General features: G+C 45.3%; 1 protein-coding gene across 2 annotated transcripts in view; it reads right to left on the bottom strand.

Annotated features, from left to right (window-relative positions):
- Positions 1–15,091, bottom strand: part of STX12 (syntaxin 12) — a 471,540-nt gene that overhangs the window by 45,325 nt on the left and 411,124 nt on the right. The window lies entirely within an intron of this gene.

Here is a 15,091-nt window from a genome sequence, read left to right as displayed (position 1 = left end):
TATGCAGTTTGGCATTGGGAAGTACCAGAATGCAAGATGCCATGAACCCCAAGGCTTGAAGGACTGTCCTTGCAGTCAGCCTGGACATTAGGGATAATTGCTGCAAGTATAGGTGAAGATGTCTTTGTTTGTCCGGGGTCAAAAAAGCCATCTGAGAGGCTGTATTCAGTCTCACACCCAGAAAGCACATGTCCTGAGAGGGTACTAGACTGGACTTTGTTTCGTTCACAGAATACCCTAGGCACCTTAAAACTGCCATTACATACTGAAGATGCTGAAGTAACTTGACTTTGTCTTGAGCAAGAATCAGGCAATCGTCCAGATAAGGGTAAATTTGAATTCCTCTTAGTCTTAAAAAGGCTATCACAGGAGCCAGGACCTTCGTGAACACCCTGGGCGCAGTAGGTAAGCCAAAGGGCAATGCAGAGAACTGATAATGAAAAGTACCAGCCCGAAAACGCAGGAATCTCCTGCAGCTGGGCCTGATAGGGATGTGAAGATAAGCCTCTTTGAGATCCAGAGTTACCGTCCAGTGATCTTTGCCTAGCAGAGGCAGAAGTTGCTGTAAAGTTAACATCTTGAACTTTGGAATGTCTAGGTATGTGTTGAGAATGGACAAGTCTAGAATAGGTCTCCAAGTGTTTCCTTTCTTTGGCACAAGGAATAGGCGAGAATAAAATCCTAGGCCTACTTCTGACGGAGGTACCACCTGGATAGCCCCCATTTGTAAAACTAAAGAAATCGGTTTGTGAGCCTCCAGCCTTTGCTGAGGAGGTACATCTGGCATGCCTTTGAAAGGAGGCAAGGTGTGAAAATAAAACTTGTAACCTTGATTTATAATGTCCAACACCCATTTGTCCTGGGTGACCAAAAGCCAATTTTGCTTGAAAAGTGCCAACTTTCCTCCTAGAGGAGCTGCCAGACAGGAAGAATCTGGCAGCTGGAGATACAGGTCATTGGGTCTGTTTACGAAAAGGCTGACCCCTGCCCTCACCAGAAGATTGCGCAGGAGAACTCCAAGTCCTAGGTCTGAAAGAACCCTGAGCATGAGCCCTGCCCCTACCACGTCTAGACCTGCCCTTGGACTGAAAATCGGAAGAAGGGTAAGACCATCCTTTTGCAGGCCAATTCCTGCTAAACTTAGGGGGCTGCACCTGCAAAAATTCCTTAACTGTCTGCATGGACTTAGCTTTGTCTTCCATTTTTTTCAAAACTGACTCCACAGGAGAACCAAAAAGAACGTCAGATTGAAGAGGAGCATCCAAAATTCGAGCTTTAACATGCTCTGACAAATTTTGATCCTTAAGCCAGGCATGCCTACGAATAACTGAACCAGTGGCAGCCACCCTGGAAGAGGCCTGAAGGGCATCAAAGCCACACTGCAAGGAATGCTTACCAACCTGATCAGAGGCATGAACTAAGTCCTGCAATTCCTTACACTCTATACCCTCAGCTAAAGCATCTACCTTAGATTTCAACTGACTTAACAGAAAGTTCTGATACTTCAGCATATGGAACTGGCAATTTAAAGCCCTCATAGCTAGCGTGGAGGAGGTATACACTTTTTTACCCCACCTATCCAAAGCCCTAGAATCTTTATCCAGAGGTACTGGATTCTTAACAACAGAAGCCCTGACACCCTTAGGTCCCTGACTAATAGTTTCCGGGTCAGCCCTAGGACTCTTATACAAATATTTATGAGCCTCTGGAACTCTGTAATACCTGTCTGGCTTGACAGGGGCAGGAGGTAAGGAATCAGGATTAAGGGAAGCTTCAGAAAAAACATCCTGAACATCTAAAACAGGGGGAATAGCCAAAGGCCTATGTTGTGGCAAAAACAAAAATTCTCTAAGCCTCTTACGAGAATCTGAAAAATCCTGACCTTCCCACTTAAAATGCTCCCTCATGGAATGCAGGGTTTCAGAAAAAGAAAAATCCTCTGGAGGAGAAGCAGAAGGACAGGAATCCTCTGCATCCGAATCAGAATAAGGAGAAAAATCCTGAATGTCCTCAGCTGAAGACTCAGAGTAATCTGAGGAATGCTCCAATCCCTCCACCTCTGTCTCCACCCTAGTCCTCTTGTCTGGAGGTGGCATAGAACCCCTGATTAAAGTAATCAAATCCTCTGCCATTTTCAGCATATGTTTTTTAGGGACAGAGCCCGAAGAACTAGGGCTGATGCCTGTGCCAGAAAGACCAGGTCTAGCTTTAGTAGGGCCTTTAGTGACAGAAGTAGAAGGCCTAGTAACCTTTTGTAATGATGGAACTACAGAAACTTGAGAAGCCCCTTCGGCCTGACCCAACTCCTGAGGGGCCAATTCCTGCAAAATTAGAGGTTCCCCCTGTGATTCAGCTGAAACCACGGCTGGATCCACAGATTCAACCGTAGTCTCCATAGACCCGGCGTCCGCAACGGACGACTCATCCTGCTTAGACTTTAACGATTTATCTTTTCGCTTCTTAGCGGTAGCGGGCGTCGGAGGATCCGACGGCATGTTGTAGTTACACCGCTTACCGAAAACAAGCCTAGCACAATCTAACCTGCGTTTAATGGTGCGCTTATTAAATCTAGCGCAAAACCCAACTACGTCGTGCTCAGGCCCCAAGCAAGGAATACAGAGAGAATGGTAGTCCCTATGAGGTATCTGTTTCCCACAAGAAATACAATTATTAACCTTTTCTGACATCCGGTATTAACTGAGGCAAGAAAAGACAAAAAAAATATTCCCCAACGGGGTACTTAGCCCAACTTGGTCTCCGGTCTGAAACTCGAAATACGAAATTTTCAGGACGCCGAACGGCACTTGCAAACGCTGCTTCTGCTTCGGACCATACGGCAAGAAAGACTGGGGATATGGCGTCGGTCATGCGCTTTAGTACTACTGCGTACTGACGTCAGATCTGAGCGACCATGACCGACGCCAGCCTAACACTTTGGTATTCGGGCCGACCGAGGACAGCGGACTACCCACAGGTTATGACTGCAGCAATGTGAGACGAAGAACATCTGTACTATGTTCATCATTCATACTATCTCAGTGGCATATGGGTAGATTTCCAAAGCTTACCCTTCCTAGGAGGCAGAAGGATAAGGATCCAAGAGTCCCTGGAGAATGGTCCTTGCAAAGCTTGCTGTGGAACATGAAACAGAATCCAGTTTGTAGTGCTTTGTGAATGTAGGAAAAGAGGACCAAATTGCTGCCTTTAGAATGCTTCTAGAATCCACTCCTTTCCAATATGCCATCAAAGAGAATAAGGCTCTGGTGGAATGTGCTTTAATCTTGCCTGGAATAGATATCCTGTGGTGGGAGTAACAAAACAATAGCAGAAGACATCTAACAAGCAACTGTTTGCCAAGAGACAGGGTGACCCTTCTCAGCCCTAGAACAGTAAATAAGCAGCTGTTTAGCTTTCCTGAAGGACTTAGTTCTGTCAAGGTAGTACCTGAGCTAACTGTGCACATCTAAGGTAAGCAGAATCTTCTCTCCCTCTTTTTACGTTCTTGAAAAAATTGGGAAATTGATGGCTTGACTTGGGGTAAATTCAGAAACACCTCCTGGCATGAAGAGTGCATAAAACAACCCTGTCCTTTGGAAATCAGATAAGGTTGGCTCATCATGTGAGCTTGCAGCTGAGACCAGACTTGCAGATGCCACAGCAATAAAAGCAAGACATTTTTTCTAAGTGATGAACTTTAAATCAGCCTGGAAGGCTGGTTCAAAAGGAAATAAGATCAATTTTTCAAGAACAAAGGTTGAGATCCTAAGGAAGAGGGATCTACTTTCAAGAGGGTCTCAAGTGCAACACTCTTTTCATAAACTCTTTGATCACAAAAAGAGATGAAAGAGGGGAATCTATGGGCACAGCAGCTGCGAAAGCTAGAAGATTCACCTTGAGAAATATACAAGATTAGCCATAATCAAGTAGCTCACACAAATATTCTAAAACCAGAGAGGTAGACACCATAGCAGGCCCTCTGTTATTAGTTAGACACCACCAAGAAAACCGCTTCCACTTGTAAACATGAGATTTTCTAGCTGCAGGTTTTCTTGCCTCCAATACCTGCTGCACAAACTCATGTAACAAGTGCCTAAAATGTATCAAGACTGAATCATCCAAGCTGTCAGCTGCAATTGTTCTAAGTTTGGGTGCACCAGTTGCCCCTGACACTGTGTGAGCAGATCTAGAGACTGAGGAACCTTGTGGTAATTGCCAATGGCCAATTCCATTAAAAGGAAGAATCAAATTTGCCTATGCCAAAAGAAGGTCACTACAATTACCTTCGGCAATTCTTACTGAATTTTTAGAAATATCTTTGGTATCAATGAAAAGGGGGGAATGCATAAAATAACATTCTCATCCAAGGGAAAGTACAGTTTTGTACCTACCATAAATGTAGATGTTCAAGTGCTAATAAAGCTGCAGTCATAACAGATGGGTTATCCTGACGTCAGGCGGGTCCTCGGTCGGCCGAATTCCAAAGTCTAGGTCCGGCGTCGGTTGTCGTCGCTTCTTCCCTGACGTCAGTGCGGCAGGAGTATAAAAGAACCAGCCGACGCCATCTTCTTCAGTTTTTCTTGCCCCAGATGTCAGGTGCCCCCAGAAGGAAGGCAAAACATAAACTTACGTAATAATGCAATATAGAATAATCAAAAAACAGTAGTTTGCAAGCAAATACACCATAAAAGAATACCCCAATCAGGTTGTATGAGAAGGTGTTTGTCATAAGGCCTGTCCTAAGAGGGGATGGAGGGAGGGAAACCTGGACTGCAGCTGTATTAGCACTCGAACATCTACATTTATGGTAGGTACAAAATTGTACTATGTTCATCGTGCATACAGCTGCAGTCATAACAGATGGGTAGAATCCCAAAGCTATAAAGGGGTGGCAGGCACTAAGTGGAACTAGAAGGAGCAAGGATGCCCTGCAAGACTGCTGTGGCAAAGCCCGCTCTAGATTTAGAGTAAAGTGGAAGGTGATCGTGTTTGGAGAAAGTGTGCACAGAGCTCCAAGTGGCTGCTTCCAAAATGTCCTTGGTAGGAACCCCCCTGAGGAAAGCTGCAGAGGTAGCTGTGGCCCTTGTGGAGTGGGATCTGATGCTTGAAGGCACAGTTTTTAAATGAAATGAGTAACAAAAGTGTATGCAGTGGGCTATCCATTTTGATATTGTCTGTTTGGAGATGGCCTTTCCTTGAGCACCTGTAGCATAGGACACAAAGAGTTGCTCGGATTTTCTGAATGGCTTTGTCCTGTCCAAATAATAACGAAGTTGTCTGTGAATGTCCAAGGAATGTAGTAGTCTTTCCCCTTTGTTTTGTGGGTTAGGGTAAAAGGTAGGTAAGTGGATAGTCTGATTCAAGGCTACACTGGATACTACCATTGGCATAAAGGAAGGGTTGGTTCATAAGGAAACTCTGTCCCGATGGAAAATGATGAAAGGTTGCACAGCCATGAGGGCCTGTAGTTCTGAAACCCTGCGTGCTGAGGTGATAGCCAGAAGGAAGGCTGTTTTCCATGACAAATATTGTAGTTCTGTTGAAGCAGCTGGCTCAAATGGAGGCAGGGTCAGTTTTTCCAAAATGAAGTTGAGGTCCCAAGCAGGTACTTGTGGTTTCCTTGGGGGTTTTATATTCTTAGCCCCTCTGAGGAACTGTCTTAAGAAAGGACGAGAGAATAAAGGAGGATCTGTGTTGTATTGAGCAGAAATGGCTGAATCATGGATCTTGATGGAGAAGGAAAGTCCACGGTTTAGCATCTCAGCTAGGTACTGTAATATTTGAGGTAAATTTATTACCCAAGGATTCTGGCCCTTTTTCTGATTCCAGGCACAAAACTGTTTCCATTTGGCGGAGTAGGCTTTTCTAGTAGAAGGTCTTCTGGCCTCCAAGATGACATCCTGCACCTCCTTGGAGAGGAGGGTCTGCTGGGAAATCAAGGTATTCTCCATGCGGCTAGATTGAGAGTTTTTAGCTGACTGTGAAGAGTTTTGAAGTTGTGCTGGGACAACAGAAGAGGCACTGGAGGCAGGATCCATGGTGGGGAATGAGTCAGGCTCTTCAGGAGTGGATACCAGTGTTGTCTTGGCCAGTCTGGAGCAATGAGAATCATGTTTGGCCTCTCTGCTCTGGCTTTTAATAGAACTTTGGGCAGCAGAGGGAGAGGTGGAAAGGCATAGACCGTCAATGTTGTCCAATTGAAAGAAAGTGCGTCCACTTTCCAGGCCTGTGGATGATACGTCCTTGAGCAAAATTTTTTCAGTTGGTAATTTCTATGGGTAGCAAAGAGCTCTATGTCTGGCTGTCCCCATGCCTGAATTATCTTTGCAAAAACTTGAGGGTGCAACTTCCATTCATGTGGATCTGTCATATTTCTGCTTAGGCTGTCTGCCAGTGTGTTTTCCTTCCTTGGCAGGAATTGTGCTTGAAGTTGGATTTGCAATTCCAGAGCCATGTTCCAAAGGGACATGGCTAGTCTGCACAGGGGGTATGATTGAGTTCCTCCCTGTTTGTTTATGTACCACATCACTGTGGTGTTGTCTGTCCTTATCAATAGCTGGCCTGGATGCAGTAGGTCTTTGAAGGCCATAATAGCATTTTGCACTGCTAGCATTTCCTTTTGATTGATGTGTAGGTGCTTCTCTTTTTGGGACCATTTTCCCTGAATGCACTGATCTGTCATGTGTGCCCCCCCCCCCCAGGCGTAGTCAGAGGCATCTGTTGTGATGATTTGATTTGCTTGAGGTATGCAGAAGGGGAGACCTATGTTTCTTTGGCATGCTTGAGCCCACCACAGAAATTCCTTTTGAAGACATGGAATGAGTGGTATAATGGTTTCCAAACTGTGACTGTGTTGAGACCATAAGTTTTTTAGGTACCATTGAAGTTTCCTCATATGCAGCTTTGCACATGGGATCAGCAGGATGCAAGATGCCATGAATCCCAGAGCCTGCAGGACTTTCCTTGCAGTCAGCCTGGTGAAGGTTGCCATTTTACTGAAGTATTGAGATAGTTGCCCTTGCTTCTCTGGCGTGAGGTAGGCCATCTGGGTGTTTGTATTCAAGTTGGCACCCAGGAAAATTGTTTGAGAGGGTATTAGCCTTGATTTCTTTTTGTTGACTGTGTATCCCAGAAAGTTCAACAGTTTTATTACAAACGCCAGGTGTTTCAGAAGTATGTGCTTGCTGTCCGCTTGGATCAGGCAGTCGTCCAGATATGGGTATAATATTTGTATCCCTTGAAGTCTGCAGAAGGCAATTACTGATGCCAGGCATTTCATAAACACTCTGGGCGCAGTAGATAAGCCAAAGGGCAATGCAGAGAATTGATAATGGGTTGAACCTGCAAGAAATCTTGTATCTTCTGCAATCTTGTCTGATGGGGACATGCAGGTATGCCTCCTTGAGGTCCAATGTTACCAGCCAAGACTCCTTGCCCAGCATGGGAAGAAGCTGCTGTAATGTGAGCATCTTGAATTTTGGTACGTGTAAATATGTGTTTAGGATGGATAGGTCTAAAATAGGTCTCCAATCTTTGTCCTTCCTTGGTACCAGGAATAGTCTGGAATAAAAACCTTGACCTTGTTCTTGTGCGGGTACCTCTTGAATAGCTTTCATGTCCATGAGAGCTGACATTTGTTTTTGTGCCTCTGCCCTTTGATTTTGTGGCAGGTTTGGCATGCCTCTCATTTTTGGAAGTGTGCGAAAGTGGAATCTGTAGCCTCTGTCTATAATGTCCAGGATCCATTTGTCTTTTGTGACAATATGTCAATTTTTTGAAAATAATGCCAGTTTTCTGCCTAAAGGTGCTGCCATTAAAGCTTTGCTTGGCATGCAAAGGGGAAAGTCATTGTGTCTGCTTTCTGAATGACTGATCTATCTTCTCCACCTCTTGGGGTTGGTGCTTGCCATTGTCTGGCTCTGAATGATCCTTGAGATTGCCCTCTACATCTCGGGCGCCAGTATCTGCCTGTTTGAGGTCTGTCCGTGGCTGGAAAGGACCAATTTTTTGAAGGCCAATTTCTGCTGAAACGTGGAGGTTGTACCTGTAGGAAATCTTTCACTGTTTGCATTGATCTTGCTTTTTCCTCCATTTTCTTTAGCACCTCCTCAGCTTTAACACCAAACAATACATCTTTTTGAAGAGGTGCATCTAGTAATTTAGCTTTGACATGATCTGGTAATGTTTGCTCTTTGAGCCAAGCATGTCTACGTATGACATACCCTGTAACAGCAGCTCTACATGAGGCCTCTAACGCATCAAAACCACACTGCAAGGTATGTTTACCCACTTGCTCTGCACTATGCAACAAATCCTGCAACTCCTTTAAATCTGGTTGCTCAGGTTGTGTCATTTTGCTTTTCAACTGAGATAACAAAAACTGTTGATACTTTAACATATGGAACTGACAGTTTAATGCCCTCATGGTTAAAGTGGCCGAGGTGTACACCTTTTTCCCCCCACCTTTCTAAAGCTCTGGAATCTCTCTCTGAAGGTAATGGGTTTTTAGCAGTAGAGGCCTTAATTCCCTTGGGACCCTGCAAAATAGTTTCTGGGTCAGCAGCATGGCTTTTGTATGGGAAATGGTGTGAATCAGGAACCCGGTAATACCCGTCACGTTTAACAGGAGCTGGAGGTAAAGAATCTGGGTTGAGGCTGGCTTCTGTGTACACATCATCTAATATATCTAAGACAGGAGGGATAGCCACAGGCCTGTGCTGAGGAAGCAAGAGAAAATCCCTGAGCCTTTTCTTGGAATCTGAGTAATCTTGGCCTTCCCAGTGAAAGTGTTCCCTCAAGGTATATAGGGTTTCCCCAAAAGAATAGTCCTCAGGGGGGGGGGGGGGGGAGACAGAGGGAATGGACTCCTCTGCATCAGAGTCTTCAAAAGGAGAATATGAATATTCCTGGGTCCTCAGAATGTTCTGAGGTAACAGAGGCTTGATCTGAGGAAGGGTAGTCTTCCTCCAATCTGGGCTTTGTCAGAGGGGGGTTGAGAACCCCTGATAAGAGTAATCAAATCCTCAGCCATTTTGAGCATCTGTTTTTTAGGCATGGGGCCTTGAGAGGGGGTCTGTGGTCCTTGTTTTTTAGTTTTCATGGCTGCTTTAGATTTTGTTAAAGCCTTAATGGAAAAGGAGGAAGGCCTGAAAACACCTTGAGAAGTGGCAGGCCTGTCTAAACTCTGAGTTTCCCCGCCAAGAGTGGCGTCGGTATCTGTAGTCGGAATGGGGGCAGAGGAGCCTGCGACCTCTGGCACAGAAGACACAGGTAGTGGAGCGTCATCGGTACTCAGGGGCTGCGTAGGCGCCTCGCTGAGAACCGGAGCACCGGTAGTCGGCTTTAGTGTGGTGTCGGTAGAAGTCGCGGACCTCGTATGTCAGTCCTTATCCTTGCGTCTTTTACTCAAAACTGGAGTCGGAGTATCCGACGACAATGTAATTAAATTTTTTACCAAAATAGTGGTGGGCGAACTCCGCCCGATGCTTAATACTGCGTTTGCTGAATCTAGCACAAAAACGGCAGGCCGAGACGTCGTGGTCTGGGCCTAAGCAAGGAATACAGAAAGAATGGAAATCCTTATGCGGTATTTGCTTCCCACATGAAATGAAATTATTAACTTTGTCTGACATCGGTCTAAGGCAAGAAAAGTTTCCCCAACGGGGTACTTGGCTTTCAAAAAGACTTCGGCTGAAATATTTTTGTAAATCTCAGGAGCTGGCCGACCGGCACTTGCGAACTGCTTCTGCTTCGGGCACCGTGCGGCAAGAAAGACTGAAGATGATGGCATCGGCTGGTTCTTTTATACCCCTGCCGCACTGATGTCAGGGAAGAAGCGACGACAACCGACGCCGGACCTAGACTTTGGAATTCGGCCGACCGAGGACCTGCCTGACGGCAGGATAACCCATCTGTTATGACTGCAGCTGTATGCACGATGAACATCGAGAATGGGTCTGTCCTCCAAGCATGGCGGCAAGGACGTTTCTAACAGAATTTTCCCACTGTCTGTTTTGAAAGGTGACAAATAGATCTATTTTATTTAATACCAGTTATGTACTTACCATAACTTGGCATCTATGTTATCCTGTTTCATTATTCCACATGACTAGGTCTTGGATCTGACATCTGATGCGATCTGGCACTACACAAGACATAGATCCAAGGCTTGATCTCTTCCCTCTCCCATAATCCCCTTCTGCACTCTAACCCTCACATTGAGTTTGCTGTAGTTACCATGTAGAATATAGACCTGCAACTTTAAGCAAGGAAACGTAGCCCAGGTGCCTAATGACTCCAGCTTCTTCAGATCCCCCCAGAGCACGGATGGGGGAAGGTGGGCGGGAAGTGAAGAATAATTAAATAAAATAACACAGATGCTATGTTATAGTAAGTACATAACTGCTAATCTGATTTTATCCATTTCATCAGAATTCCCAGTTACAATAGTATGGTGCTTATAGCAGAAATTAATGCAATGGCCTATCCACTTGGAGATCGTTCGCTTTGAAATAGCATTCTCCTCTGTCCCTGCAGCAAATGCCACCAGCAGTTGTTCAGATTTCCTTTGTGGTTTAGAACTGTCCAAGTAAAACCTAAGTTGTCTGCGCACATCTAAGGAGTGCAGTATCTGTTCCCCTTTGTTCCGTGGATTAGGAAAGAGGGTAAGCAAATGAGTGGACTGATTAAAGGCCACACTGGATACTACCTTTGGCATGAAAGAGGGATTGGTCCTGAGGGACACCCTGTCCGCATGAAAGATGATGAAATGCTCAACTGCCATAAGGGCCTGTAATTCAGATACCCTTCTTGCTGAAGTGATGGATAAAAGGGAAGCTGTTTTCCAAGAAAATAATTTTAAATCTGCAGTAGCAGCTGGCTCAAAAGGAGGAAGGGCGAGTTTCTCCAATGCAAAGTTAAGGTCCCAGGCTGGAGTTGGAGCTCTCCTGGGTGGTCTTAAATTTTTGGCCCCTCTGAGGAACTGCTTGAGCAGTGGAAGAGAGAAGACGGGAGGTTCTGTGTTATGAGCTGAAATGGCTGCAGCATGAATTTTTATTGAGGAAAAAAGATAGGCCCTTGTGAAACATCTCAGTATTGTAAAATCTGAGGTAAATTGGGAACTGCTGTTCTCACCCCTTGAGATTGGTTTCAGGCACAGAATCTTTTCCATTTTTCAGCATAAGATTTTCTAGTACTAGGCCTCCTTGCCTCTAAAATGACATCCATCACTGGTGTACTGAGAGATGGTAAATGAGAGCTTAAGTAATTAGCCAGGCTGCTAGGTTCAGTGTTTGAAGCAGAGGGTGCAGAATCTGGTTCTCCTGCTGAGACAGCAGGATAGGAGTCTGAGGCAGGTGCCATGGGCCCAACAGTGAGACTGCGCAGGAGGGTGTACCAGTGTTGGCGTGGCCAGGCTGGTGCAGTCAAAATCATCCTTGTTTGTTTTGTTTGATCTTCAGTAGTACTTTGGAGAGCAGAGGCAGAGGAGGAAAGGCATAAACTGATAGTTTTTTTTCCAGCTGTAGGACAGAGCATCCACTTTCCAAGCTTGTCTGTGGGGAGTCCTTGCACAAAATGTTTCCAATTGATAGTTCTGGGGGGAGGCATACAGGTCGATATCTGGGCTCTTCCATTTGCTTGTGAACATGTTGAAAATCCTTGCTTCCAGTTTCCACTCGTGTGGGTCCATGAGGTTTCTGCTTAGTCCAACTGCCAGTGTATTTAGTTTTCCTGGCAGGAATTGAGCTTGAAGATGTACCTGGTAGCTCAAGGCTGTGTTCTACAATGCCATGGCTAGTCTGCAGAGGGGCTAAGAATGCATACCCTCCCTGCTTGTTTATGTACCACAAAGTACAGTTGTGTACCTACCATAAATGTAGATGTTAGAGTGTATTCACTGTTGCAGTCATTACTCTTGGGTTATCCTGTTGGCAGGCTACCCGCAGTCGGCCAGAATTCCAAAGTCTAGGTCCGGCGTTGGTTGCTGTCGCCTCTTCCCTGACGTCATTGCGCCAGGGGTATAAAAGATGCAGCCGACGCCATTTTCTTCAGTTTTTCTTGCCCCAAATGTCAGGTGCCCCAAATAGGTAGACTGAAAAAATATATCAATAAGAAATGCATGCACAAAAATAACATTTCCTTCATCTACAAGCAAATACACCAAAAAGGTTGTATAGGATAGAGAAGTGCAGATAAGTCCCAGCAAAGAGAAGGGGGATGGTGGGTGGGTAACCTGGACTGCAACAGTGAATACACTCTAACATCTACATTTATGGTAGGTACACAACTGTACTATGTTCATCGTGTTTCACTGTTGCAGTCATTACTCTTGGGTTGAATCCCAAAGCCGAGGATGGGTGGTTGGGCTAAATAGGATTAGGAGAGGCTATGAGGTCCTGCAGAACTGCAGTGGCGAAGCCTGCTCTGGAGTAGAGAGGCAAGTGGTAGTGCTTTGTAAAGGTGTGCAGTGAACTCCAAGTTGCAGCCTCTAAGATTTCTTTGGTTGGTACTCCTCTGATGAAGGCTGCTGAAGTGGCTGCTGCTCTGGTGGAATGAGGCCTAATGCCCTTAGGCACTGATTTGCCATGTTGAGAATAGCAGAAACGGATGCAATGGCCTATCCATTTAGAAATAGTCCGTTTTGAGATAGCCTTTCCTTGAGATCCTGCAGCACGACACTAAAAGTTGCTCAATCTTTCTGAAAGCTTTAGTTCCGTCCAAGTAGAAGCGTACCTGCCTGTGTATGCCCAAAGAATGCAGAATTTTCTCACCCTTGTTCTGTGGATTTGGGTAAAAGGTAGGCAAGTGAATGGTTTGAGGGCCACACTGGACACCACACCTTAGGCATAAATGTAGGGTTTGTCCTAACAGAAACCCTGTCTGGATGAAAAAAGATGAAAGGTTCCACAGTCATGAGTGCTTGTAACTCTGACACTCTCCTTGCAGAGGTTACGGCTAGGAGCAGAGCGGTTTTCCAGGATAAGAATTTAATATCCGCTGTTGATGCTGGCTAGAAAGGAGGCAATGTGAGTTTTTCCAAAACATAACTGAGGTCCCAGGCCGGAATTGGTGCTCTCCTTGGAGGCCTAATATTTTTGGCCCCTCTGAGGTACTGTACTGCCTTATTAAAGGATGAGAAAAGATAGGTGGTTCCGTATTGGAATGTGCAGAAATGGCAAAGGCATGAATCTTAATTGAAGGGAAAGAAACGCCTTTGTTCAGCATCTCAGTCAGGTATTGTAAAATCTGAGGAATATTTGGTACAGACGTGTCAATGCCTTGTTCCTAGTTCCAAGCACAGAATCTCTTCCATTTTTCTGCATAAGATTTTCTGGTACTGGGCCTCCTGGCCTCCAAGATAACATCCATAACAGCTTTTGAAAGAGGAGTTTTCTGAATGGCTACATTATTCGCCATGCTGCCAGATTTAAGGTCCTGAGTTGGCTGTGCAGGATCGGATTGTTTTGTTGGGTCCAAGTGAGAAGTTTGAGGCAATATCCATGCTGGGCCTTGAGACAAGCACTTTAGGACTGGGTACCAGTGCTGGCGTGGCCAGTCTGGTGCAATCAGAATCATTTTTGGCTTCTCTTGTCTGACCTTTAGGAGTACTCTGGGAAGGGAGAGGTAGTGGGGGAAAAACATTTACTGTTAGATTTTTCCAGCTGAATGATAGGGCGTCCACTTTCCATGCTTGCTTGTGGTAAATCCTTACGCAAAATCTCTGCAATTGAGAGTTGTGAGGGGAGGCAAATAGATCTATGTCTGGGCATCCCCATTTCCTTATCATCCTGAAGACTTGTGGATCCAGTTTCCATTCGTGGGGATCCATGAGGTTTCTGCTTAGTTAGTCTGCCAGCGTATTTGTTTTTCCTGGCAGGAATTGTGCTTGCAGGTGAACTTGAAAAGCCAATGCTGTGTCCCATAAAGTCATTGCTTGTCTGCAGAGGGGGTAGGAATGAATACCTCCCTGCTTGTTTATGTACCACATGACCATAGTGTTGTCTGTCTTTATCAGTAATTGTCCTGGATGAAGCAGGTCCTTGAAAGCTGTCAGGGCATTTTGAACAGCTAGCATCTCTTTTTGATTGATGTGAAGATGCATCTGGTTTGCAGGCCATGTGCCCTGAATATATTTTCCTGCCATATGGGCCCCCCAGGCATAATCTGATGCATCTGTTGTCAGTGTCTGTCTAGTTGTGGGTAAACTGAATGGCAGACCCTTGTGGTGACAGGCTTCTGCCCACCATCGAAACTCCTGTTGTACGCAGGAAATGAGTCCAATTACTGTCTCCAGCCTGTGGCAATGCAGAGTCCAAACACTTTTCAGATACCATTGTAGTTTCCTCATATGCAGTCTGGCATATGGAATTAGTAGAATGCAGGATACCATGAAACCCAAGGCCTGCAGGATTTTCCTTGCAGATAAGTGGGGTTTTGTTGCCAATTTCTTGAAGTAAGTAGTCAGTTGTTTTCGCTTGCCTGGCGTGAGATAAGCCATCTGGGTAGTTGTATTTAAGCTTGCACCCAGGAATATTATCTCTTGAGAGGGCACTAGTTTTGATTTCTTTTCGTTTACTGTGTACCCTAGGCCAATTAGTAATCTTTTTACAAACGCCAGATGCTTTAGAAGAGTGTCTTTGTTCTCTGCTTGAATTACGCAGTCGTCCAAATAGGGATATATTTGAATTCCTTTTTGTCTGCACAATGCAATTACTGGTGCCAGGCATTTTGTAAACACCCTGGACGCAGTACATAAGCCAAGGGGCAGTGCAGAGAATTGGTAATGCATTGAGCCAGCTATGAATCCGAGGTATCTTCTGCAAGATTGTCTGATTGGGACATGCAGGTATGCCTCTTTTAGGTCCAAAGTTATGAGCCAAGCCCTCTTGCCCAGCATGGGCAGTAGTTGCTGAAGAGTCAGCATCTTGAATTTTGGCACTTCCAGAAACGTATTTAGTATGGACAGGTCCAGAATTGGTCTCCAGGTTTTGTCCTTCCTGGGTACTAGGAAAAGTCTGGAGTAAAATCCTTGCCCCTGCTCTTGTTGTAGTACTTGCTGAATGGCCCTCATGTCCATGAGGGCTGTAATTTGTTT

Source organism: Protopterus annectens, chromosome 1.part1 (genome assembly GCF_019279795.1).
Source record: "Protopterus annectens isolate FY-2018-M chromosome 1.part1, PAN1.0, whole genome shotgun sequence".
Taxonomy (NCBI): domain Eukaryota; kingdom Metazoa; phylum Chordata; order Ceratodontiformes; family Protopteridae; genus Protopterus; species Protopterus annectens.
The sequence above is the reverse complement of the archived record's forward strand: the minus strand, read 5'-3'. Positions and strand labels throughout refer to the sequence as shown.